A 24903-nucleotide genomic window follows, 5' to 3' on the forward strand; every position below is an offset into this window, starting at 1 on the left:
CCTGAATGAGAAACCAGTACACCAATCAAATAACTAGCACAAAGCAAACCTTCCTTAGGGTATCTTTCCCATTCTTAATTGTTCAAATATGATAGATGAAAGTGCGCACTTTTAAGCAGTGTTACAAAATACATATATATATATTTCATTTACATAAATATTTTACCTTCAAGGGCAACCTTTTCAAAGCACAACAGTGATTCTGATTTTCAGGAAGTCTGACTGACCTGATAAGATGTGAGTGTGGGGAGATTAGTGGATGTTGTTTACCTTGATTTCAGTAAGGCCCGTGTCAAAGTCTCCCATAGTATCCTTGTAGGTAAACTGGTAGATTTGCCCTAGATAAGTGAATGTTAAGGCAAGAGGAAAATTGGCTGACCCACTAGGCTCAAATGGTGGTGTTCAGAGGTGCAAAATCCAGCTAGCAGGTGGCTCTTTGTGGCATCCCTCAGAGACTGTCACTGGGGCCAGAACATTCAACGTCTTTATTAACAGCCCAGACAATTGGACGGAGGACATGATCTGCAAGTCTGGGCACAACACAAAGTTGTGGGGAGCAGTCAATGTGCTGGGGGGCAGGGGTGCTATTCTGAGGGACCTTGACAGGCTGAAGCAATGGTTTGACAAGGGACCTCATGGGTTTCAGTGAAGGCAAGGGCAGTGTCTTGTAACTGAGACAAAGTGATCCCATAGAACCATACAGACTGGACAGTGGAAGCAGTGTTGCAGAAAAAGACCTGAAGGTCCTAGTAGACAAGAAACTGAAAAGGAGACAGCAGTGTTCTGACAAGGGCACAACAGCATACTGTACCGTGATAGTGAGATTATAGCCATGTGGACAAAGGCAGCAATTATTCCCACCATATCTGGGGTATTGTCTCCTGTTTGGGGCTTTTTGGCACAAAAGGGATGTTGGTGTACTTTAACAAGGTCAGCAGAGGCCAATAAGGTGGCCTCTACAGCACCTGACATACAAGCAGGCTGAGGGAGGTGAGCTTGTTTAGCCTTAAGAAAAGAAAGCAGAGAGATCTTATTGCTTTCTACAATGATCAGAGGCTGTGGAGAAGACAGACGACTTGGAGGCACACAGTGATATGACAAAAGGCAACAAATGCAAGTTGTGACATGGCAAATTCTTATTAGATGTAAGAAAAAAGAATTTAGTGTGAGGGTTGTTAAAACACTGGAGCAGGGCCCCAGAGAAGTAAAGTCTCCATCCTTGCAGACAGTCAGAACTTGACTGGACAAGGCCCTGAGCAGCCCCATCTAGTTGGGCTTGTTTTGCCACGAGGCTGGATCAGATGACGTCCCAGAGGTCCCCTCCAACCTAAACTGTTCTATGATTCTGTGATATTGCAACAAATTCCTTAACTAAGTATTGACAGAATCAGTCAATATTACTCTTTTAGAGCCATTTACAAGGTGTTTTGTCAAAGATCTATCTGTCTCTATACTATAGATTAATGATGTTTTCATTATCAAACTATGTCTTATAGAGGAAGTAGCTACCTCTAAAATAACAGTGTATTTTTTTAAAACAAGGATGGAAAAAATACAGGCCAAGAACAGGCTGTAGCTGTTATGTTAATTTTGCTAGAGACAGTGAGGATGAATTGGGACTGAAATGTTTTTCCAGTAAAAGCAGAACAGGACTCTGCAGTAAGAGTGATCCCATCAACATTGCAAACTTAATCAGAATTCAAGACTTCATCTTAAAATATCTGTTTGATAAAGTCTGGGTGTTATGGGTTGGCATAATATTTTGCATGAGCTTTAAATTGTGTCAGGGGTCTCTTCCTTTGTGCAGTTGTACTGTATCCCTGTAAAGACGTTCCAGTGTTGATACATTGCAACAATTGCACATTTGCATGTCGCAAAAGATGCTGTTTACTAGTGGCTACAAATTTCCAATTAGTGCAGTGCTGCATTTGTGTCTGCAGAGGGTGACTTGCTTCCCCGGGACTGTAGGTTTCAACCAGAAAAAAATGAAATCTATTCCAAATATAAGTTAGTGGTTAGGTCTGCTCTGTGCCTTGGGGTAACAGCATACTGCTTTTGGGGCAAAGCAGGAGTGTAATTTCACTACAATGATACTTAAGAAACTCTGTTGTCTCTTACATTGAGCTGAAGACAGATGACCGTATGTATCAGACTGCATAGTAGAAAATTCTCCCTAGTATTCATGATGTCCCAATAGTGGGACATAATAGGATTTAATAAAGAGAAGAGCCTGTGACTGAAAACACATTGATAGTTTCAGACTCCTCTGTATGTCAAAGTTGTTGGGGTTTTTTTTTCTTTTCAAAGTTAATGTAAACTTTGTAATCTGCATGGACAATAGAATCACTTGGGTGCAAAAACAGATGTAAAATTTCTGTAATATGGCTTTACCAAGATAACTGTCCTTAAAAGTTACCAGATTTTCTACAAACAATAAGTAGTCTATTGTTTTTCTACAAAGGAAAAGTTTAGACCCTGTCATGTCATCTAGGCTTTTATACTGTGTTAAAACAGCCATTCAGAGCATAATATTTCTGCAAGTTTTCCCATGCAATTGAAGCGCTTTTTTCATCCACACGTAGGAAGGTCATACATAGGATGTGAGTTAGGGAAAAAAAAACTGCTTATACTGATAGTAGCTAGAATGGAGAGAGTGCAAGACTGTGTCAAGTCCTTCTGGTTCTTGCAGACTTTCCAAGTAGGAGGGAGTGTTTCCTATTTAGAAATATGTGGAAATCTCTACAGGAATCTGTAGTTTTTCCTTCCTGTACTGGTCCAGAAGCACCATTAACAGATTGCCTTGCTCATTCCAGGGTTTAATTCTGAAGGATTACTCACAGAAGATAGGACTGATCTTGGCCATAATGTTGTGGGCTGGTCTCCAGAAAGACTGGTCAAGCAGCTTTGAAGCTCAAAGCTAGTTTAAGAGGAGTTTAGGTTATTTGCTGGGGTTTGCCTGTATGAATAATCAATTCTGATGTTTTTTACTGGTTGGATTCCCTACAGACAGAGAATTCCACAGAAAATAATATGTAAGCTGAATATATAACATAACTCATTGAATGCAAATTTCCCAGCACCTCCTATTCAGAATTATCACAGAATATACTGTGTGACTTCTGCAACACCAAGAGCTGCAGATTAATTTGGTATTGGCCAGAAGGCATTTCCCCTCCTCTCTATTAAGGCTTCTGTGTTTCAATTTTGTGTATATCTAGTGGAACAAAGATATAAATGGCAGCATTTGGTTACCTCCTTTGACTCATTTTCATTTTCCAGATCTTTTTCCTGATGTGTCTTTGATATAGTGGTCCAGTAGGCACATTACTTGAATGGAGTGATGGGAAGACTGTGTGTGTGGTTGTGAATGACAGCTCAGCATCATACTGAATGGGGATGAAACAACATAGCAGTTGGTGTAGGAGAGTCAGTGTACAAACTGACAACAGACTGTGGGATATATGAGGTGTATGGCCTTTGATATGGTAAGCTACAATACAGGGTTTTCATACCAGTGAAATAACTAGTCAGTATTCCCCACAGCAGCACACAAGACATTCATTTTCAGGAATGTATATTTTTTCTGCTGCATACCAAGGCTGTTCAGCACAATGTGATCTCTTTACAAAAAGAAAGGGGAGGTTTTGGAAGTAGTCTCATGGCAGTGATCTCCAGGGTCGGAATGAACAGACCCTACTGGAAGAGCCTCAAAACACAGGAGGGTAACAGTGAACTCCACCATCACAACTCATGGGAAGTTAAAAGCACTTCTATGTTTGTTTTCTTTGGATTATTGGGACAGTAATTTGCAAGGGTTACATCAAACTTCTAGTAAATAGTTGCCCACCGGAAAGTCATGGCTTTTTTATTGGTTTCTCTGGTGCCAAATGCTAATTACAAGACTGTAGATGTAGTGTAGATTGTTGCTTTCATCTTCAGGATATCCCAGCATTTGCAAAGTAGCAAGTTAGATACTGTGTTCATGGACAAAGGAATCAGCCACTGTGCGCTCGGCAGATCTGAGAGCAATTTGTGTTTTGTGGACCTGGAATGTTGATCAGGGCTCAAAACAGTCCCATGTTTCAGTTCTTCCCAGAAGTCCTCTCTGGGCAAAATCGTACAGTCGTTCCCTGCTCTTGATGAGAATTCACAGAGATCTGCCTGTGCAGTCTCCTCAGGCACATATCCCCTCACAGCACTCGCTGCCTTTTACTCACAGCCTTTGCAGTGGGGGATGCAGCGTGGTGATCGATGGATGGAGCCGTGCTTCTCCCTTCGTGTCAGAGCCACATTCCCACTCACCATGCAACCTCTCTCTGCCTGCCTCCTCGCTGTGCCCTTTGTGCTGCCTCGCTGCTCCCTCCCCTTTGGTGGCTGTGTCCCACCTCTTCCCTGCCTCTGCTAGCAGCACTGCAAAATTGATCTGGCTCTGGAGCTCTGAAATACCAGCAAGGGACAAGGACGTTAGTCAGTTTGATTTCTGCTGATGGGGAAACAAAATGGAGGGGTGTGATGGGAGAGGGAGAGTTCAGAAGGTGCTAGAGGAGGGCTAACACTGAGAGGGAGGGGATGAAGAAAATTCAAACAGCAGAAGAAAGTGAAGGAGCTAGGAGAGGAGAACAGAAGCAGTGGGAAGAAATCAGAGCATGAATAAAACCTCTTTGCTGATTGCACAGGAGGTGGAGGGTGAAATCTAACAGGAAACGGTATAAGTGGCTTTGTGGCAAGAGTAAGGGGAATAATTAATGGTGATTTCTTGCAAAATAGGAAGAGGAAAACTGACCTGCTCAAAACAAAGCAGGGATAATTGGGAGGTATGGCAATTGCCCAGAGTTCAAGTTTTCCTCATAGATCTGTCAGCAAGGGCTATTTCATACTTGGCAACATCAGCAGTATCAAACCTGAGAGTTCAAAAATCACAACTCTAGCCCTCCCCAGACAATGACATTTCCTTTAAAGTAAAATATATTGGGTTCTCTTTATATGTTTTTGATGCCTTATATACTTGAATCCTGCTTTCATGAGGCTAAAAATTTATCTCTGTTCTTCAAGAAATCACCGGAGTTTGAGAACTGAAGCGTTATAAATTCACCACAACTGGTAACAAAATTCCGTAAGTTGGTATTTCACTGGACTGTGACTAACACTGACCATATTAGATTAGATGAGAACTCCTATGGTCCAGGAGCATTTTATGTTCTACATATTTTATGGCATGCTGAAGTGGGTCTGTTTCCTGTTTAATATGATGCTGTCTTGCTACAAGGGTGACTGATGGTGCCAGAGGACTTGGCAGCTCCTCTCCCTGAGGAGGAGCAGCAGTGAGCCAAGACTGAGAAGTGCCATGGAAGTAAGACCATGAGTGAGGTGAAGGGATACAATCACAGGGTAATCATGTCCTGGATGGATAGTAATACTGCTTTCCTTATCCATCTTTAAAGCATAGTAAGGGAGTGGTACCTATACAGTGTTTTGATGTTAACATGGTAACACTGCCAAGACATTAATCTGCAATCATATTTTGATTTCGTGACATCTCTTAATAGCAGAGTAACTGTCCAGCTCTCCAAGGTTAAGTACCCTCACACTAGAATACTCCATTATCATCAGTATTAGGATCTCCTTATCCTAGACACATTCCTAGAATATCAGTCTCAACTAGTAAACCGTAAAGTTAAGGATGGTCTTTAATAGCAATCAATAGTGAGCCTTTACTCACTGGCAAAATTAAAACTGAATGTCTTTTTATTGGCAGCTATGTACGTAAGGAGTAATGGTTCTAGCTACTAGTGTTACTGCATACTTGGGAGACCATATAAAAAAAATCCTTAGTTTGGAAAACTTTCTGCTATAGATGCAAAAGACTTTATCAGTATAAAATGCTCTAATAAAGGGTATTTTTTTTAATTTTTTTTTAACACTTGGACTAAATCATTTGTCATGATAAATCTCATTCCCAGACAAGACAGACTGACTGGAAACACAAGCATAAATAATGGCAGGAGTGAAAGACCTTTAGAAACTTCTCCACAGCCTCTGCTCCATACAAGGGGAGATTTTTTCTTAGATATACACCTAGCAGCATGGACATTTGAAAATAAAGCACAGTGGAAACCCCACCCAAACCATACACTCCCCTACATAATACACACTTCCTCAAGAGAGGAGAATGAAGCAAAGATGATGGATGTTAGTCTTGTCAGTTAATGTGCTACTCAATGGAGTTTAGATGCTATGGGGATGAAGGCAGCTTAAGAGCTTCTATAGACTATGAAAGAATAATTCTATCACTGCCAAAGCATGTAACACTTGCTCGCACAGGGGTTCTGACATCAGGAAGAAATTTTCAGCAAGGTCATAAAAAAGCATCATGTTAGGGGAACTCAGATATGATGATTAAAAAATCATGATAAAAGCACATTAAATAGAAAATCACAATTAAAATTAACTATAATTATGAAAGTTAGATAGAAAATAGGCCCATTAGTCTTCCTCAAATGAAGAAAGAAACAACCTAGCTGACATCAAACACCTTATTAGAATAAGCCATCTTCATTATTTAATGGAAGCTAACTTACAACGTGTTTGTTGGTCCATTTTATTTACTAATATTTATGGACCTGAACCTGCAAGATGATTTTTTAATGAGATAGTTATGCCTGGTGTGCCAGTATGTACAGTGGAAAAAAAAGACCAGTTACTCCCATTCACTCTAGTAGCCAGTAAAGATATTGCAGCATTGTTAGGATAGAGTCCTCCTCTGATGCTCCCTGGAGAGACTCTGTTGGAAATGGAGCAGATAGATTTTGAATCAGTCAGATGAGGAAGGGGTAGACAGAATTTAATCTGAACTTTCTAAGTGCCAGAAAAATCTGTCCTGCGAACTGTGATATACAGGGGGAGTGTTAAAAACAAAAAGACACACAAAATGGAAACATCTATGGGTTTTTTTAAACAGACCACATAAGCCTGCTCTCCTCAGTGTTTCCAAGTGATTGGAGGTAGGTGGCCCCTACTCAGCATGCTGATGCTGGAGATCCCATCTGTAGGTGGCTGATTCTCATTTGCTCTTCCAGACATTGAAGTCCTGCATACATGTTCAAGGTACCAGGTCAGAGCCTATGAAAGCCCCCCACTCAGTGTCATATGCTCTTTTGGTTCTAGCCCTAGTCCTCTGGGATTTTAAACATCCTCGTTGTCAGTGTAAAACTCTTACATCCGTTTCAGATCACACAGGAAGGTGATCATTTAATTAAATGCTTCAGTGAGATTTACAGAGAGCCCTCAATGAACTTTGTGACTGATACAGGACACTAATTCCTCTAGGTTTTGTTTTATAAAAGCTTATACTGTTACTACTTCTCTGGTCAAAGGTTACGCTTCCTGCTCTCCATCAAGGCAACTGGCATGTAAGTGTTTTCAGATACTGGTCAGATCACCTTCTTGCAAGAACCACACTAATCAGAATCTGCCTGTAACAGCAAAGTTATGGCTGTGTCAAGATGTGTCCAAGTCTTCCTAGTAGTCCAGATTAACTATATACTTTCATAGTCTGAGAAACCTGGGGAGTCTTTTTAACACATCTCTGCCTACTCATACAATTATCATCATCAACCATCACACAGGTAGCCCATATCACAAATTTTAGAAAATTGTGTAGCAATAACCACCATTAATGAAACCTACAAAATAAGTAAAAATACATGTTTGTCCCAGAAGAGTCTGTGTGGTCTGGCACTGAATCACTTCTGGTAAGGGGATAAGAGAGGGGATAAGATGAACTCAAGCATGAGGGTTAACACTCCATGTTTAACAAGAATTTTTTTTAAAGTAGCCACACGATCATTTGTCTTTTCTACTGTAAGAGTACATTGTAAGTACAAGAGAACTACACTGTAAGAGTTCATTGTCACAGAAATCCAGTGTTTTTGAAATACTAGAGGAATGATGCTCTGGAGCTGAGCTCCATTTCTTAGACATCCACATCATCTCAGTTCATGTGTCTGGGGTGGTTTGAAATAACATCCACTCTGAGGATTGCTTGTGTTAACCAAGTAATGCTCTCACTCTACTTCGACTTGGACCATCTGAAAAAACCCAGCAACTTTCTGTACTGCCTTCTCTTTTGGTTCCATGTCTGAGCTGGTGTAGCACAGTTTGTGATGGGTTGTGAAGAAAGTTTCCTTCTCCCCTCTACACACATTCTTAATGAGGTAAATAAGTCCCTTTGAGTAAATAAGTCATGACAAATTGTACCTTTATGCAGAGGTGGTGTAGTTCCCCCTTTCAATGAACTTTTTTTAAGGTAACTAAACAAACCTTTCTGGGCCCATCCACTCCACTAGCCACTTCACATTCTTCATCCCCATTTTCATTTTTGTTTCTTCAGTTAAACCCTCCAATTTTACATGATTCCCCTGGGGCAAACTTTGAAGGTCAACTAATTTAGCAGAGTGAAGTCTAATTTGCTGAAGGAGGGGATTATTATTTTGTTCTAGTTACTTTTGTTGCTTTTCCAGGTTTCCTGTATACAGCTCTTAGATGTATATGCAAAGGGCCAGGGAATATTAGTTTCAAATATCTGAAACATACATTTTTAAATGTAAATGTTGAAACATAACACTTATTTTGTCTTTGGGGATTTTTTACTTTTTGAAATTCTGCATGTTTCTGCTAGTGTGAATTTGCTGATCCCAGACACCATTGCTGGCACAAGCAGCTCACTATTGTCGGCTCTGATGTTCATTCCTGACAAATCAGATAGCAGGTTATAAAAAAGAGGAATTTATACAAAATTAACTCCAGAAAGTATTCTGTTTTATGGAAAATATTTCTGGGGATTTAGTGTGGTGAACTTAAGTGCTGATAGGACTTCAGCTGACAAGCAGCCAGTAAAGACTTCTAGTACCTTATGAAGTTGTATCTGATACAGTAATTATACTTCCAAATGTGTGATACTCTTTTGTCTACAACTTTCATAGGTATCCCAAAGAGCAGCTGCAGCTTTGCCTCACATATGCCTATGGGCTCATTGTGGCAGAGCTCATTGCTAGAACAGGACCTTTGGTGGGTTAAAATGAATTTGAGTTAGAAAGCAGAGCTGATGTGTGGACATAAATTGCAACCTGGTGTGTTCTGTAGGTTTTGTATTTTGCTTGTTCTCCAGGTCTATGAGACAGTTTTTTTCCCAGATGATTAGCTCTTCAAAGCAGAGACACAATCTTTGCAGATACTCACCTGGGTCTTCATATGGCACGGGCCCTGTGTTGCTAGTTTTTATTTCAAAACAGGCAGTATATGACAAATCAGCTGCTTGATTACCCTTTACTGTGTCCCCATAGAAAGCAATGCGGATCTCTGTGCAGAACACAGGGAGGAGCCATGTGCCAGGCAGCGGCACTGGCAGTGCCCATGAGCCCTGTGTGATTTTACAAGCAGCAGCAGCAGTAAGTCACTGTTCAGTGTGCAACTGCTGTGGAGGAAGCAGAGTGTCTTTCTAAGTTTTCCTAGTAGTGATGCTGCCAGTTTAACACACTTACTGATGCCTACCCAGCAGCATATACCTCCTCTGAACACAAGCTAGACATTGCACAAACACACTTTTTTCCCCAGTTTCCCAGTTTTTGTTCTTGGACCAGGTTCTTATACCAGCTTTTCCTGGTCTGGGAGCGGCCAACACAGGCCTGAACAGTACCTTCACCTCAGGTTAGCCCTGACAGAAAAGATGGTAGATGTGTCCTTTGTCCTTCACCCCTGCCACTGCTTTTATTATGATAATCCCTGAGGATCCTAGGATGTTAACCACAGGAGAGCTGGAGGTACAGTATCACTGATGTTGTCTCTGCCATGACAACAGAATTTGGCCAATACCTATGGAAAAATACATGATGCTGTTGATGTCAACTTCTAAAAGCATAGTGACAGTGTTAATGATCTATAAGCACACCTTAGACAAATAAGAATTTAATTTTAAAATCTCATTACAATTTTTTTGTGACTAAAATTAATGAAAATGCTGTATTGGTTGGAGGGAAGGCATGGCAACATTGTTTTGTTTTATCAGCATAAACATGGATGAGACACCTGCAAATAATAACAGCTGAAAGAAAAGCCAACAAAGTCTGTTTGCAGGGAGAGATAAGACTTCCAAACCTTCAAGTTCAGATGTGAACTTGTGTGCAATTGATACTGAAGAATTAAAAAAAAAAAACCAAACTTGGACCTGATTCCAGCTCAGAAATTCCATAGGAAGTAGACAACAAATGTTCTGCTGCAAGAGGAATACTTGGGGCTTACCACAAATACTAAGTGACATCAGTGTTTTTGGTACCGTGTTGACAGAAGTGCCAGTTGCTCTGAGTTGTTTTTGCATGCCTCATGCTCGTCATGGTATATCACTACACATATGTTTTGCACACAAAAAAACTGAATTTCTTTAAAGTCATCTTTTTGAACTATGTTTTCAGAATCATGGACTTGCAATAAAACAGCAATGTTTTTGAAGTGAAAAGTGAGTATGGCTAAGAATTTTTTACTCAATACTCTGCCTGTCTACTTGACTCTTATTTAATTCTGCCTTAATTTTGACACAGAAAAAAAGGTCAAGAAACTTTCTGGCTTGAGTTTTACAGTTTGGAATTTTAGAAGCAGTACTAAACCTCAGCTAACTGTAGCAATTCACTATCTATTTTAAGACCCTTTTCTGCCAATCATGTTTCCCATTAAATAGTTTGAGATCACCATACTTTATGATGATTTAGGTGACTTTTATCTGTGATGGTTTCATAACGTTGCCCATATCAGCTCATAAGCAAGCATTAAGATGAAGCTCATTTGTTTGATGGTGGTTTTTTTCCTGATTTCTCCACTAGTCCATATAAACTCTTGAACTGTCCTTACCACACTATCTGAGAACCACACAAAATTGCGTCAAACAAGATGACTAACATTTCACATGTGGTTTGTTCTTTCTTCAGTTCCCTCCTTGGGGAGAAAATTGCATGCATAATGGAACATTTTGCTTTGGCAGAATTTTATTGTTAATTGTTGCTTTTTTAAAAAAGTGCATGGCATGTGTTTATTTGAAAATTGAAGAATTATGTCTTGTACTTAGGGCAGAAATTGGTGATATTTGTGCTGATGTTTGCTACTACAAAAGCTTATTCTTGGCTCACTTAAAGTTTTGGATTTTTCAGACCCAAACATCATCCACTTAGAGACACAGCCTAGTGTCTGAAATTTCACTAGCTATGCTCTAGGAGTCAGGATAGGCAATAAGGGGTTGGTTTGATGTGCTTATAACAGCACAACCTTGGGTTACTACAAATCTTTCCATGCTATCCTTTCTGATAAATATGAAAGTATTGTGGGATCTTCCTTTGGTTCTTAACATTGTGTCTGCTTGGTATGTCAGGCTTCTGTTCCATATTCTGCAACCACCTTGTGAGCTTCTTTTGAAGCAGTGTATTGATTTTAAAATTGCTCTCTTGACTTCATCATCATTGTCCGTTTTTATTTAATTGATTTTCTTTCTACATAAGCTTCTGGAGGCTCTGTGAAGTAAAAGAGGGAAAAAAGGCAAACAGCAAACAACAGCTGGTTTCTTATTTTTGGTTAAAATCCCATCCCATGGCATTTCTAAAGGATAAGCTGGTAGTGCTGATTTTCTAATCAAATTCTGTTTGGTTAATAATGTTTTTGTCACTGTATCTAAATTATGAGTGGATCTGTGGCATCAGTATCCTTTTGTGTTGTGTCTTTATGGCATATTGTATGATGCTGTTAGGTGTTGTTAAAACATTTCATTGCTGTCCTCTTAAGGATTTTTTTATGCCAGACAGAGCAGCTAACATGCACGTTTCTGTGTACAGCACCCACACACATTCTCACTCATACATAGTAGTCAGTAATAAAAGCACTTTGCTGCTAAATAAATTGAAAATAGTATTAATGCAATAAATGTCCAAGCAGGATTGATTCTGTGTATTTTATAGCATCTGCTATTGCTCTCTGTTTTCAAGCTACTAATATGTTCAAGTCTGCATAATATTGTTATTTCCAAATGCAGTACTGGGATTTGTCTGAGAGTGCCAATATTGGCTTGGTTTATTTAGTATTAAGTTTAGGCAGAGATTAACCACTCAGTATGTGAACAATATCTGTAGTCTGTGTTTCTAATGTGTGTGTTAGTTATTTTCAGTCATTTGTATCCATTTTCTATCAGCTGCAGAAAAGGTCTATCTTCTATGCCTTGAATTTAGTAAGAACTGCTGAAGCTCAACATCAAAGATCAAATGTAGGTATTATGAGGGCAGTCATGACTTTAAAATTCTGAAAACCTACTAAACTCTAGTAGGAGAAACACCTACACCTTCTTGTCCCCTTCTGATTTCTGTTACATTAGAGGAGCATAACATGCCGTTATTCTGTGTTTACTCTTTCCATCTAGTTCATTTACAAACATAAGGCTTAAGAAAGCAGTGATTAGTGTATATAGGTATGGAAAGACATTACCAGTTATGTAATGAAGCAGCATAATTCATTCTTTGCTGTCTATGTAGAGGGAAGCAAATGTGCATTAATCATGCAGAAAGCAGGAAATTGAGATGTATGGAAGAGTGATATGATACATGAACCCATCCCCCAGCCTCACAGAGCTGGCAACAGGTCCGCTTTTGAATAATGTATATTTTGACAGACGTGTCATTTGACAGGCAGGGCTGACCAGAAAGGATGTAAGGAAGTAGCTACTTATTAGCAAGAAAAAGGAGGGAACAAAGCATTATTACAGCTAATGCAAAATAATACTGACCCAGTTAGCAACCACTAATGCAGAGGTGCTGGCTAACTGACAGGTTTCACAGAGCAGCCGTCCATGGGGAGCTGTCACTGAGCACTGATGTTTCTGGTAAGTGGTACACACTGCAGGGATTGCTACCAAGGCTAATGCTGCTCAACATAGTTTGATCCCAGCTTCCAGTCAGCCCTGCTCTGCACGATTCCTGCACAGAGAGGTGTGGACAGGGAAAGATGGAGGGGATCACCTGTCTCTTGAGAGAAGTCTAGGTCCCAGGCTTGTAGCCTGCTTGCCATCTCAGAAGAAGTTGTCTGCAGTTTGTCCTGGGGCAGAAGCAAAGTTCAACCTGCAAGGTGCTACCTGTGTAAAGAGCAACGGTGCAGGCTTGACAGCATGAGGGGGGCAAGGGCAGCGTGGGGCACAACTCATGTTGAGAGTAGAGAAGTGCAGTGGGGCCCTGGCTCCTCCACTCATTGTGTGTGATGTGTGCTCATGCTGCATGTGTCCACATGGCTCACAAAGGGACACAAACTCATTTGAAACCCACTGTACCAAGTGGAGGAACGCTTGTGCGTTTCTCCCTAGAACTTTGGCTCCTAGGGTGCAGGACCAGCAAAAACCCAGCGTCTGCTCAGATGTTCCCCATCAGAGCTGTATCTTGGCATCCTTCTGTCACCCATTCCCCAAGGCACAGCATCACGGCAAGGCCAGAGAGGCAATATCTGGGGCACTCCTTCCCTGCTGCACTCCAGGCTCCTCCAAGAACAGGTGGCACATCACGGAGAGCGCTAGTGCTACTTTGACAGGCCTGAGCTCTTAATTCCCAGGATCTTTTGTATAGGGCTGCAGTCCCTTCACCACACACTGCTTTGCAGAGGGAAAAACAGGAGTTGAGTGGAGCTGGTCCCCACCCTGGTATAGCTTCATTTTAACCCCTTTTCTGCTGCCAGTGGTGCAGGCTGGTGGAGCTGGGACATGGGAGTGAAAATCATGACCTTTGCATTCACAGCACTTATTCATGGGCTCTGTTATTCTGCACTGGCCAAGGCAGATGCTGCTGAAGGTGTCCACCATGTGCTTCTGCTTGATTAAATTTCAATTCACAAAAATGCTGCATATGACATTTATATATACTTTTATATACATATATACATTTATACATACTTTGAATTGAATAAGGTCATAAAAATGATGAAGATTAAACATAAAAGGAAAATCACAGAAAAGGCAACTCCAGCTGATGTTCACCAGCCTAGCAGGCTCGATGCTACTTTTTTAGCTGCTTCCTATTTTTCCACTAGTTGTCACTTAAGGAAAGTTAAAATAATTTTTCTTTATTATGAGTCTCATAAAAAATGATCACTGTTTATTTCAGTGCTGGTTTATTTCCTTCTCTCCTCTCAGCTCTGTTTTTTTGAACCTGTCTTGATTTTAGATTTAGTTTGTGGGAATTTATTTTGCTTTTCTATTTCCCCAAATTCCAAAGTGCTATATACTTAAAAGAAATCAGATAGGTCCTTCCAAGGTAAAAGATATTTATCTTGCCTAGGTAGTCTCATACTCAGGCAAATAACATGTAGTAAAAATAAATCCATATGGAGAAAAATGATGCTTATGGAATTGTAGGTATAAGCACTGGGTAACTCTAAGCCCTTGTGCTGGCTGTAGGTAACAGATTTTTCCATTTACTATGTTATTAATTATTTTGGGTCTGTCAACTGAGAACTGTGATTCAGTTTAATAACACACAGGACTAGGCTCTGTTCCTTTCCTTCATTTTGATTGTTCTGCTGTCCTTTCTCGTTTCCCATTCTCTCCATAGGTTCCCTCACACCAGGACAAAATCTGCAGGTCTGTACAGTTTTGCTATGGAAAAATGCTTTTGCAAGAGCCCCTGGGTGATACTTCCAGTCACTTTTTTGCCACATCATTTTGTATCCAGCTGCCAGAAGAAATTTTAAATGCATCATAGTCACTACTCAAACTGATAACATGTGAGAGGTCCAGAAGAAATTGTTTATAAAATTTCTGACACAGTATGTCTTGTAATGCTGCTCTGTGTCATGTTCTGTAGTTTTACGTCCTAATCTGACATTATGAGATTACATAATGCATTCGATCTTTAAACAAGTATTCCTTTGAAATGTTTGACAGAGTTATGGCACTTCAGATATTATTTCTTATTATGGACAGATAGGTCAAATCTGCAAACAATTTAATGGCCATACATCGCTACCCTTGTCAAATCAATCCTCCTAGCAAACATGCTATCAGCAGTAGGAAATTTAGAAGCCTAATCCTTCACAGTGCTAAACATACCAGTCCTCTTAACTCCAAGTGGAGCCAACGGCTCTCAGCACCTCGCTGGAGAAGGGCTCCAATTAGCCTGCTTTTATAGTAATCCTGAATGCATGGACTTCCTGCACATATATTAGGATTCAAACTGCCCTTCAGATTTACTTCATTGAAACCTGAGAAGAAGCTATGCAACCATGGGCTAAAATGGCTCCATATGCTTCTTGGCTCCAGTATCTGCTGAGGATTTCTTTTTTTTCTCTCAGCTGAGAATGCTGCTCTCAGTTCTGCTGAGCTTCAGAGAAATGTGGTGTTCTCATTAACACTTTAACCCTGATCCCAAATAAATTACCTCACACCACCATTTAGCTTAGCAGCAGCAGGCAAATTCAAAGGGTCAAAAGGGGACCAAACTTGACCCCTGAATCCTAGGAAAGAAGTGTTTCCTTGTTTAAAAAGTTGGAGGAGAAAACAGTGCCTGAAGTACACAGAACCTTGTGGAGCAAACATTCATACGATTAATCCTTAAACAGGTCGTCCAAAGAAGGCTTGACAGATCTGCTAGCTTCCTTGGCTGGAGCACTGACCTCATGCGTGTGTTCCGTAGCTGAAGTGCTATCCGTACAGGGAGACTGTTGGTCTCTCATTTTCTCTGGCTTGCTGTGTAACTCAAGGGGACTTGCTCTCTGACTCATCCAAACAGACAAAAGTCCTAATGAAGGAAAGGAAGATTGCACTAAGAGCCAGATGCTGGACCTGTAAGATTTCCAGGGCACTTCTACTTTTTTGGTGGCATCATGGAAAGAGCAGCTTTCATTTCAGGGAACTGTAACAACTGCCATATTCTTGCTTTTCCCCAAAGCTGCATTTTCATACCTCCTCCCTGAAGACATATCACAATATCTATCTTCTGATGTGCTGTGAAGTCATAAGGCATTTTCACACCCTCTTTTGCATGGTGCCCAGGCCAGGAAAGCACACCAAGGGGACAGCCAACACAAACAGCAGCAGATTTTACCAGACCCAGCACATGCGTCCTGGCCCCATCTCTCCACTGCTTAACCAACATCCTTTGGACATGTTTCTCCGCAAAACATTTCAGACATGCAATGCAGGGCTGAGGGAGAAGGAGACAGGGTCGTGACCAAGAAGTCTGAGAGGGAATGCGTGTGCCTGGGAGGGGATGGGCGGTGCAGTATGTTCCCTCAAGCCTCATGCAGGTGCACTGAATAAATCAGCCCCAGATTGCTTTAAAGTATGCATGAAAATTTTTGTAGCCAGGGGAGCATGTAGTAAGAGTGTCTGGGAATGAAAGGAGGATCAGCACCAGCTCTGTATCATTATGAAAATTAACAGTCTAAATCAGAGAGTATATGGTGATTGTAGGGAGTCTCAGATGGTCTTCAACCACCAGCTGAAAGAGAAAGATGATCAAAACACAGCTCTGGAATTGGACCTTGTTCTTAAGTCAGAGTTAATAGGAATAAGACCTCCAAACATGCTGACTGCAAATGATGATTTGTTTCTGACTCTGCAGATCCCTGTTGTGAAGAGCCCTGGAGCCATGACATATAAAAAAAGGGAAAAAAGTCTTTTAAATTGGCACAGAGAAAAAAAATTCCAAGTCCTAATGCTGACAGTTTAAATATGTAATTTTTTTCCAGAAGCCACTACAATAAATGCTGTAAATAAATATTTCTTCACTGTAACATGGTGTCCCTGCTTGCTAGAAAGGCATTTGTGTTCATGGAAGAGCCAAATCAATATGCACTTATTCCAATATAAATATTTGAATATTCAAATATAAAAGTTCATTTTATAATAACAGATTACTGGTGAAGTAGCATTTAGCTGTAATACCATAGTGGTGTTGAGTAGTGACAGCAAAGCTAAATTTACCATTTAATGAGAATGAATCAGCACTAAGTGAATAAAGGGGAAATACCTTTTTTAGCACATTTCTGTAATTCCTCCCTATTTACCTCTTTCTTCTGCAGTATTTCTCACTGGGTTTTCTTCTTGCTATTCCAGTTTATTACAGCAGTATGAACTCATATATTGACTGAATCTGTGTACAAACATGCATGTGCACACATACTGTCTATCCTTAAGCTGATTTGAATAAGTTTGGCTCATGAATAAGTGTCTCAGGAGTACTCAGTAAGTCTTAGTAAAGGCAGACTATAAAAAAGGAGGAAACTTTTAACGAAATATTTTCTCATTTTTTAAAATAATTCTGGGTTCTTTTAGGAAATTCATAAGAAGGGACATTGCAGAAATGAGTGTAGTGAAATTAGAGCATTTTTATACTGTTTCTAATACACAGAATGATATATCATCATATTTCTGTTTTTCTCATACAGGTGTTAGCATGGTTAAAATCAGCTCACATTTGTAATTACAAGACCATGGTTTGAATTGTTTATTGTTCTCAAAAATCTTAATCAGAACAGCTGAGATTTGCTGTGGCTCAAAATTATTTCCTTAATCAAATAAAAATGTTTAACCATTTCTAATAATAAGTTGAGAGAAAAATAAGTTTATTTGCTCCTATTAAAAAAAAATTAAACATGTTGAAAAACTTTTCCATGCATTGTCATAGGAAAGTTGGTGGGATACTTGTCCTGCTGTTCTGCTACTCTGTTCCTATTCTTGTGAAAAAAATCTACCACACTCAGCAAAGCCTCCAACAAAAGCAAGGTAAAAAACCCCTCCACAGTAAACCAGTAAAGAAACTCAGTTTGTGTGAGCTTGGTGATTCAGCAGTGTTTAGTAATGCAATCTCTGCAGATGCCACTCCACTAGTCCCTCATGGCGCCTGGCAAAAGCATCATCTCCAGGACACAAGCGAGCATCTTTTGCACACTGGCCATGGGGCCCAGACCCTGTGGTGCAGCTGCATTTTATACAAGCTATAAATTATTTAGAAAAGTACAGATTTTAATAAAGAGATTTTTTTTGTTGCAGTGGTTTGGGGATTTTTAATTTTTATTCTCAAAACTGAGGAACAAGATAGCATACTAGTTATGGTTTAATCGCATATAAATAGGACTCGAACTTGCGTATATGTATCATCTTTAACTAGCAGAGCACTGTAGTGTGTGCTTAATTTTAAGTGTGTAAGTAACTTCCATGGAAGTTAAAGGAAATTTTTGAAAGTGTACTTTGTATGTTTTGCCAAAGATTAATTGATATCCAAGAAGTACCTTAGCAAGTTTACTTGCATTCCCTTACATATAAACAAAGCAATTACTTTAAAGTTATATACACAGGTACCATTTCTGTAATTTCAATGATCCATAACAGCAAGATGGATCCCATGAGCTTCTCGGTGTTTGGCAGTTGAGATTTTCTGCATGTTACATGGTTGAACAGATTATCTGATGGTTTTGGCCACACAAATCACTGAGTCCTAAACCTATATATGTGAGAAATAATTTAGTAAGTAAATGCTTTTCCACTCACAGATAACCAGAAATACCACTTCACAGATATATTCAATAGAACTGAGCCACATGATTAAACTTGATCTTCCCTTTTTCTTTGTATGATCTACTGGTTTAAATATTTAAATGACTGTTAACAGGTTAATATAGGTTATCTTGATCACACAGAAATATGATATGATTAAGTTCCTCAGTGTACTTGTCTGTATCAGCTCTCACATATTCACTTACAAAGGCTATTGTCTGAACTCCTGAAAACAAGATCTCAATGAGGCATTTCTTTTGTTGGCTAAGTAGCTGTGTTTCTTCCTGGGGAAATGTGGAAGTCCATGTCTACCTTAGAGAGAATTTCTTAAGAGATGCATGTCTAAAAAATTTGCCTTCTAAATTTTCAGATAGCTGAAGCAAAGAAGAACCAACAGAGAGTCACAGCCTCAGAGCTGCTGGCAGAAGGCGACCACTGGGGTTTCTAGTCCAGCTCCCAGCTCAGATCAGGACTATTACGATCTCTAAATCAGGCCAGCCATGGCTTTGTATAGTCAAGTCTCAAGACCTCCAAGGATGAAGATTTGACAACCTCCCTGGATGACCTGCTCCGGTGCCACACCACCTCCAGGGGCAACCTAGCGGTGCTGGTACTCAGCAATATGCTCAGCTAGAGCCAAAGGCTCAAGGAGGTCACTGCCAGGTGGCTTAGTGGAGGTTTGTAATTTATTTATATACAAATTGTCTATTGGCTCCCAAAGAGAGTAGCAAATTGGAAATGAGGACCAGGCTGGCTTGTCATTTTTGTGGCCTTAGTTTGTCTTTTCTGAGGTTTTCACTTAATAGTGGAGGTCTCCCAAAAGCAGAAGAATCTGTCATAGAAGCAAACCTAGATACTGCACTTGGTGTGGGAGGAGACTGAGGAGTCTCACTTGGATTAGAGGGTCACACTGAAGTTCTTCTACAGTTTAATCCACCACCACCTGGTGAGAGATGATGTGAGCCACATAGAACAGATTCTAGTCTGGAGTTAATTCCATTTAGCTAGAAGTCTGTTGTGATCTTGAAGAGCTTAGAAATGTAAGCATTACATTCAAATGTGATGTTGGAAGCACGTTGTTGCTTGCAAGTTTGTTCCAGCTTACAAGCCTGCTACAGCTTGTGAATTTAATTTTAGCTCTGAAACTTGCTCCAGTTTTGTAAGGTTACCGAAATCCTGAGAGAAGCCAGGTTTCTTACGTGCACCAAGAACAGCACAACGTTTTCTTAAGAATTAAGCCCATTAAAAAAAAAAAAATGTCCCCCCCAACACCAAGGGCTTGAACCAGGTTTTCCCACCTGTCAAACACATGCTGGGCCATTGATATTTGATAGAAATTTCTCACCACCCCTTTGCTCCCAGCAGCTCCAGCTTAGCTACAAGGATTTAATTACTGAGTTTTTCCCAGCCCCAGAAACCAGGAGACACAAAGAAGACCAGGAGCCAAAGTTGCTTGGTGCTGTGGTTTATACTGTGCCCTGCTTTGCTTTGTCTCTGCCACCCACATTGTCAATAAAACAAGAAAACTGTTTTAAAAGTTAGAGCAGCGTTGGTTTGACTAACAGCCTGCTCCTTGCAAAGTATTTGTATTTGAGCTTATTGAACATTCATTATTTATCAGACACTCAGCCTTGTAAAATTGATCCAGGAAAGGCTCGCCACATCAGCCAGGCTCCTGGTTTGCTGGTTGTGTGTTGAGGAGTGCATTGCTTTTGCTTCCACACTCAAACAGATAGCACAGCAAAAGCTCTCTGAAGCAGCCTACCAGCAAGGGCACAATAATAGCTCTTTTCCTGACCATTAATTCAGACATCATGCAATCAGTCAAATGAATCTGTCCTCCTCTGAGGCTCTTGTGGAGATTGCTGTCCTCTCAGCTCCATTGAAAGGGACCCTAACTCAGTAGCCTGTGTCTTCATTTAATTAGAGCTGTGATAACCCATGGACAGACTCATTTTGCCAACAGCCATATATCATAGAATCATAGAGTGGTTTGGTTTGGAAGGGACCTTAAAGATCATCTAGTTCCAACCCCCCTGCCGTGGGCAGGGACACCTTCCACTTGACCAACGTGCTCAAAGTCCCTTCCAGCCTGGCCTTGAACACTGCCAGGGATGGGGCATCCACAGCTTCTCTGGGCAACCTGTTCTAGTGCCTCACCACCCTCATATCACATGCCCATCACTGCCTGGCACCAACAAATTGCTGTCTATAAATAGAACACTTTTGATACGGTGATAGCAAGCATGGGAACACCCTGTGAGGCTGCAAATATAGCTCTTGTAGCCCTCCTCTCTAAGGAAGTCCCACACAGCCTGGTTGGATTTTCATTTGATTCCTCAGCTGTAATTCTGATCCCATGTCAGAGCTGAAAGTGGCACGTCAGCCTTGAAAGAGCCCTTTGAAAATGCCTGTGTAGGCAGTCTTGTCTCAGTGCCAAGCTTAACTGAGAGCAATGTGCATTTTAAGGAGAAACAGCTTTGGCAGTCCATCAAATTTCCTCTGTTTGTTGCTGCTGCATATTTTATGTCACCACCATATTACAAAATGAATACTCCATATTACAAAACTAATATTGGAAATATTTCCTCTGTATTTTATGGACTTTATTTGTGCTTTGTTTTCACACAATTGTCTTGCTTTCGTCTCTAGAGAATTAATATTATTATCAAGGGCAAACAAGCCTGGAATTAATCTGATTTAATGTTTAATTATTACTTATGATGTTTTTTAGATTACATACCAGCATTGTAGAATGTTGTTTAACAAGCTAGAACAGAGAGATGCACAGTAAGCTGGGACACTGGGATTACTCTGAGACCTCATCAGTGAGGTTTTTCAGCAGTAGCATCAACCATTGCGTGTTGTGAGTTTTAGTTTAAATTGCCATTGCTCTAATGAGGGGAGCAGGCAGAACACTTGGACAGGAAGCTGGAAAAATAATAAAAATTTTAAAGCTGAGCTGAGAGCACCCACCTGGACAATTTCATATTGAGCACAGCTCAGGCCTCCCAGCCTTCCTTTTGGGCAGCAGCTGTTGTCTGGAAGGTTATGCCGAGTGGCTGCTATGAAAAGGAATAAAAAAGGAGCCGAAAGATTACTGCTTGTGTGTGTAGTATCATCGATGTGAAGGCGATGGCGTATTTCTGTGGCTTCTTTTGAAAGCTGATAGGGTTGGGTTTCCCCTTGAGCATACCTGGCTGCCTTGCCTGCAGAAATCCTGAACAATACAGATGAAATTTTGGCCTCTCTGAAGTTCACAGATAAACTGCAGTTGGCATTAGTGAGAGGGAGGGAGTGATATTCCAGTTTTCCCCTAGTCTTTCTTTACTTACTGCCTGCCCTGGGAGTGAGGGCGTGGATCTGGCTATGTCAAAAATCCCCTTGTCAGGGGACACCCACAGCCCTGCTGCTTCCCTTGCTCTGCAGTGGTGAATTTCGGAGAGCTGTGCTGAGGAACCCTGTGTCAGCGAGACAGAGCCAGCACAGCACACAGCAGTGCTGAGGTTTGCTTTGAACACTGAGGATGACCTGAAGATGTGAAGTGCAGGTCTGTGAGCAATCCCTTCATAGGACAGGGACAGTGCACAAGTGAAATAGGGCTGTCTTCATGGTGTAAGGCTCTGCAGTAGGGAAGTGGACACATGATAATCTTTTCAGATCATTTCCAAGCTTCCTGATTTGTTAATGATTTGTATGCAGTGAAACCCTGCTGCTCAGCACTGTGTAGGCATCAAAATCAAGAGCAGGGCAGCACGATCCTGTCAAAGATGGGCTTGCAGGCCCTGGGGTAGTGCTGTTCTCAGTGGGGTTGTCTGTGTTATTCCAGAGTGGGGAGGGAGCTGCAACTGTGTCCTTAGGTCTAGCTGGTTTGGAAATACTCAATTTCTACTCCCTTTACTTAGAAGAAAAAATTACTTTCTCTTTTTCTTGTCTTTTTTTTTTTAACTTTGAGTGTTGATAATAGTGAAGCTCAAGGGTGACTAAAGATTGAATACAAATTGTTTAATTTTAAATAGGGCTTATAACCTCCCAGCAAGTTCCAGACAAAGTGTTCCTAAAAACTCTTTATTAAACATTGCTTATTGTTGTCCACATTTGAAATTTAGTTTATACAAAGATTTAGGGGTATTGCTAAATAATTACATGGCAGGATAATCTGTTCTTCTTATATATGGTTACAATAATTTAAAAAATCTGTCCATGGAGTAGTTCAGGAACAACTATTCTTCAGCAGCTATTTTGGGTCAACTCAATGCATAGTCTATTAGAGGTATTACTTCTGCTGCAGAGTAATGAATCATATTTGCAGTCAGGAAGTCACTTGTGTAATTGTCACTAAATATAACAAATACAGGGCTATTTAAAGGATTTTGGGATTGTCTGATGTTCTGGAAGATGCTGTTTCTCTGGAAGGGTTGAAGCCCTTTATTCCAGCTGCTCTCAGTGGTTTAATATGGAAGAAAGGGAGCTATCAGGGTTTGTGCAATGGGATGTTGTCATGCTTTTGCAATTCCTTTATAAAGTGAAAAGGCACCGCCTTAATTTGGAAAATTGACTTGTAAGCTGGGTATAAAAATATAGCAGAATTCCTCTCCATATTAAAGGCTAGCTTATCGGTTTTAAAACACAGGACTAAACCCCATATTGCAAATCAAAACAGAGTCTCTTAAAATACTCTGATTGTTGCCAATTCCCTGGTGCTTCATTTGACAAAAAGATGGATTAGAACAAACTCAAGTGTTATTATTATTACCACCTACATGAAAGAGTGTTTCTTTTATTTGTATTAATTACTGATTAATGCATTCTGTATCTTCAGCTCTTTCAGATGTTTTGAATGAGATGTATTGCTTTCCATAGTTTCTTGTCTAAAGGGAACCCTGACAGAAAAACTGGTGTCTCAGCCACCATGCACAAGGAACCACGCAGAAGGAAGTCACTGATGTGCTCAGATGCTGTACTTCAGGAAACACTCTGGGTGAGATTCTTGGAGAAGTAAAAATAAGTTCAGAGGTAATATTGCAGACAGCTAATTTTCCACCTGACAATAATGTTGTGAGTAAATACACTAATTCATTTTACACTGGAGCACAGAAGGAAAAAGGAGCTGAATGTGTGGGGCTCCTTGGGCGTGTGGTGACTTGGGAGCAGCCCAGAGCTGCAGTTTGCCAATGTGGGAGGAGAGCAGGGCAGCCCAAACAGCCTGATAGCCATCCAGCCCAGCAGGGCTGTCCAAACAGCTCCTCCAAGCAAGCTGGCATTGCTGACATCATCTGCCTTTGATAAAGCTCAGGGGCTTTTATTTGTTTGGAAAGAAACACTACAGAGTGGCTCCTATCCCAGTGAATTTGCATGCTAACTGGGACAGAGAGGGTGTGGGATGTCGTAGCCAAAGGGCTTGCAGCTGCTAATATGGCTCTTGGTCATTACAGCCTAGTTGTGGCAATGATCTCACCTGGGAGGGCCTTTTCATACAAATCCTCTTGGTCTCACCATTCAGGATGAGCAAAGGCCTTTTGTCTGCTTGGAAAAATGCACTAGAAGCAGCAGTCACACAGGTAGGTGGAGGACATTGCACTTAAGAACCTTAAAATGTTACTGAGCTCTTGTTTAGTCTGTGGAGATCTCAAAATGGAAGAATCCAAAGTAGGTTGCTAAGAGTTAGGACTGTACTTTGGCATCACACCTGAAAGTAGGAAAAGAAGCTTCCTAGGTTCATGGGTCTGGCTTTCATACTTTTTGTGCATAAAAACCATCACAACATCTTGGGTGTGAGGAAGTGAGTGAAATATAGTGAAAAAATAACTGTATTTAAGGTATCGATTAACATGAGACCAGTATTTTGTCAGGTGACTGCATGAAATACAGTGGTGAGCCTTTCATGGCCCAGGTTTTGTGGAAAAGGGTGGTTTTAAAATAGCCTGTTGTACGTCATCAGCTGATCTGTCATTTTCCATAATTCATGAGCACTGGGGCAAGATTAGACAATGGAGTCTTGGGTGAGAATTCATTAATTTCCTCCATGGTTTAGAAATGTCAGAGGTGTAAAGCTGAGAATAATAAAAGTCAAACTCCTTAGATATATCTACTGTGCTAGGAAGAATATTACTCTGAGCATCTCTGATAGTATACACTGTCTTAGTGTGCATGTGTCTTTAATTGGTATGCAAGGAGTTTATCTGCTTTACTGCCTGCACTTATCAGAAAAGATATAAAATGGGATGGTGATAATGGCTGCCTTCAAAGAAAAAGATATGTTCTTTCAAGGGTGTAAGTGCAATAAATCTTTCTAGTTTAAGGGCTCACTGGAAGCAGAAGGATTCTGTTCTGCTGACAAC

General features: G+C 40.6%; 1 long non-coding RNA gene across 1 annotated transcript in view; it reads left to right on the top strand.

Annotated features, from left to right (window-relative positions):
• Positions 1-24211, top strand: part of LOC114012052 (uncharacterized) — a 180737-nt gene extending 156526 nt beyond the window's left edge. Inside the window, exons 5-7 of the long non-coding RNA XR_003554256.2 lie at positions 18937-19239; positions 23385-23543; positions 23998-24211. This is a non-coding gene — a long non-coding RNA (uncharacterized LOC114012052). The remainder of the gene's footprint in view (positions 1-18936; positions 19240-23384; positions 23544-23997) is intronic.
• Positions 24212-24903: the final 692 nt, after the last annotated feature.

The sequence above is a fragment of the Falco peregrinus genome, chromosome 8, assembly GCF_023634155.1.
Source record: "Falco peregrinus isolate bFalPer1 chromosome 8, bFalPer1.pri, whole genome shotgun sequence".
NCBI classification, from domain to species: domain Eukaryota; kingdom Metazoa; phylum Chordata; class Aves; order Falconiformes; family Falconidae; genus Falco; species Falco peregrinus.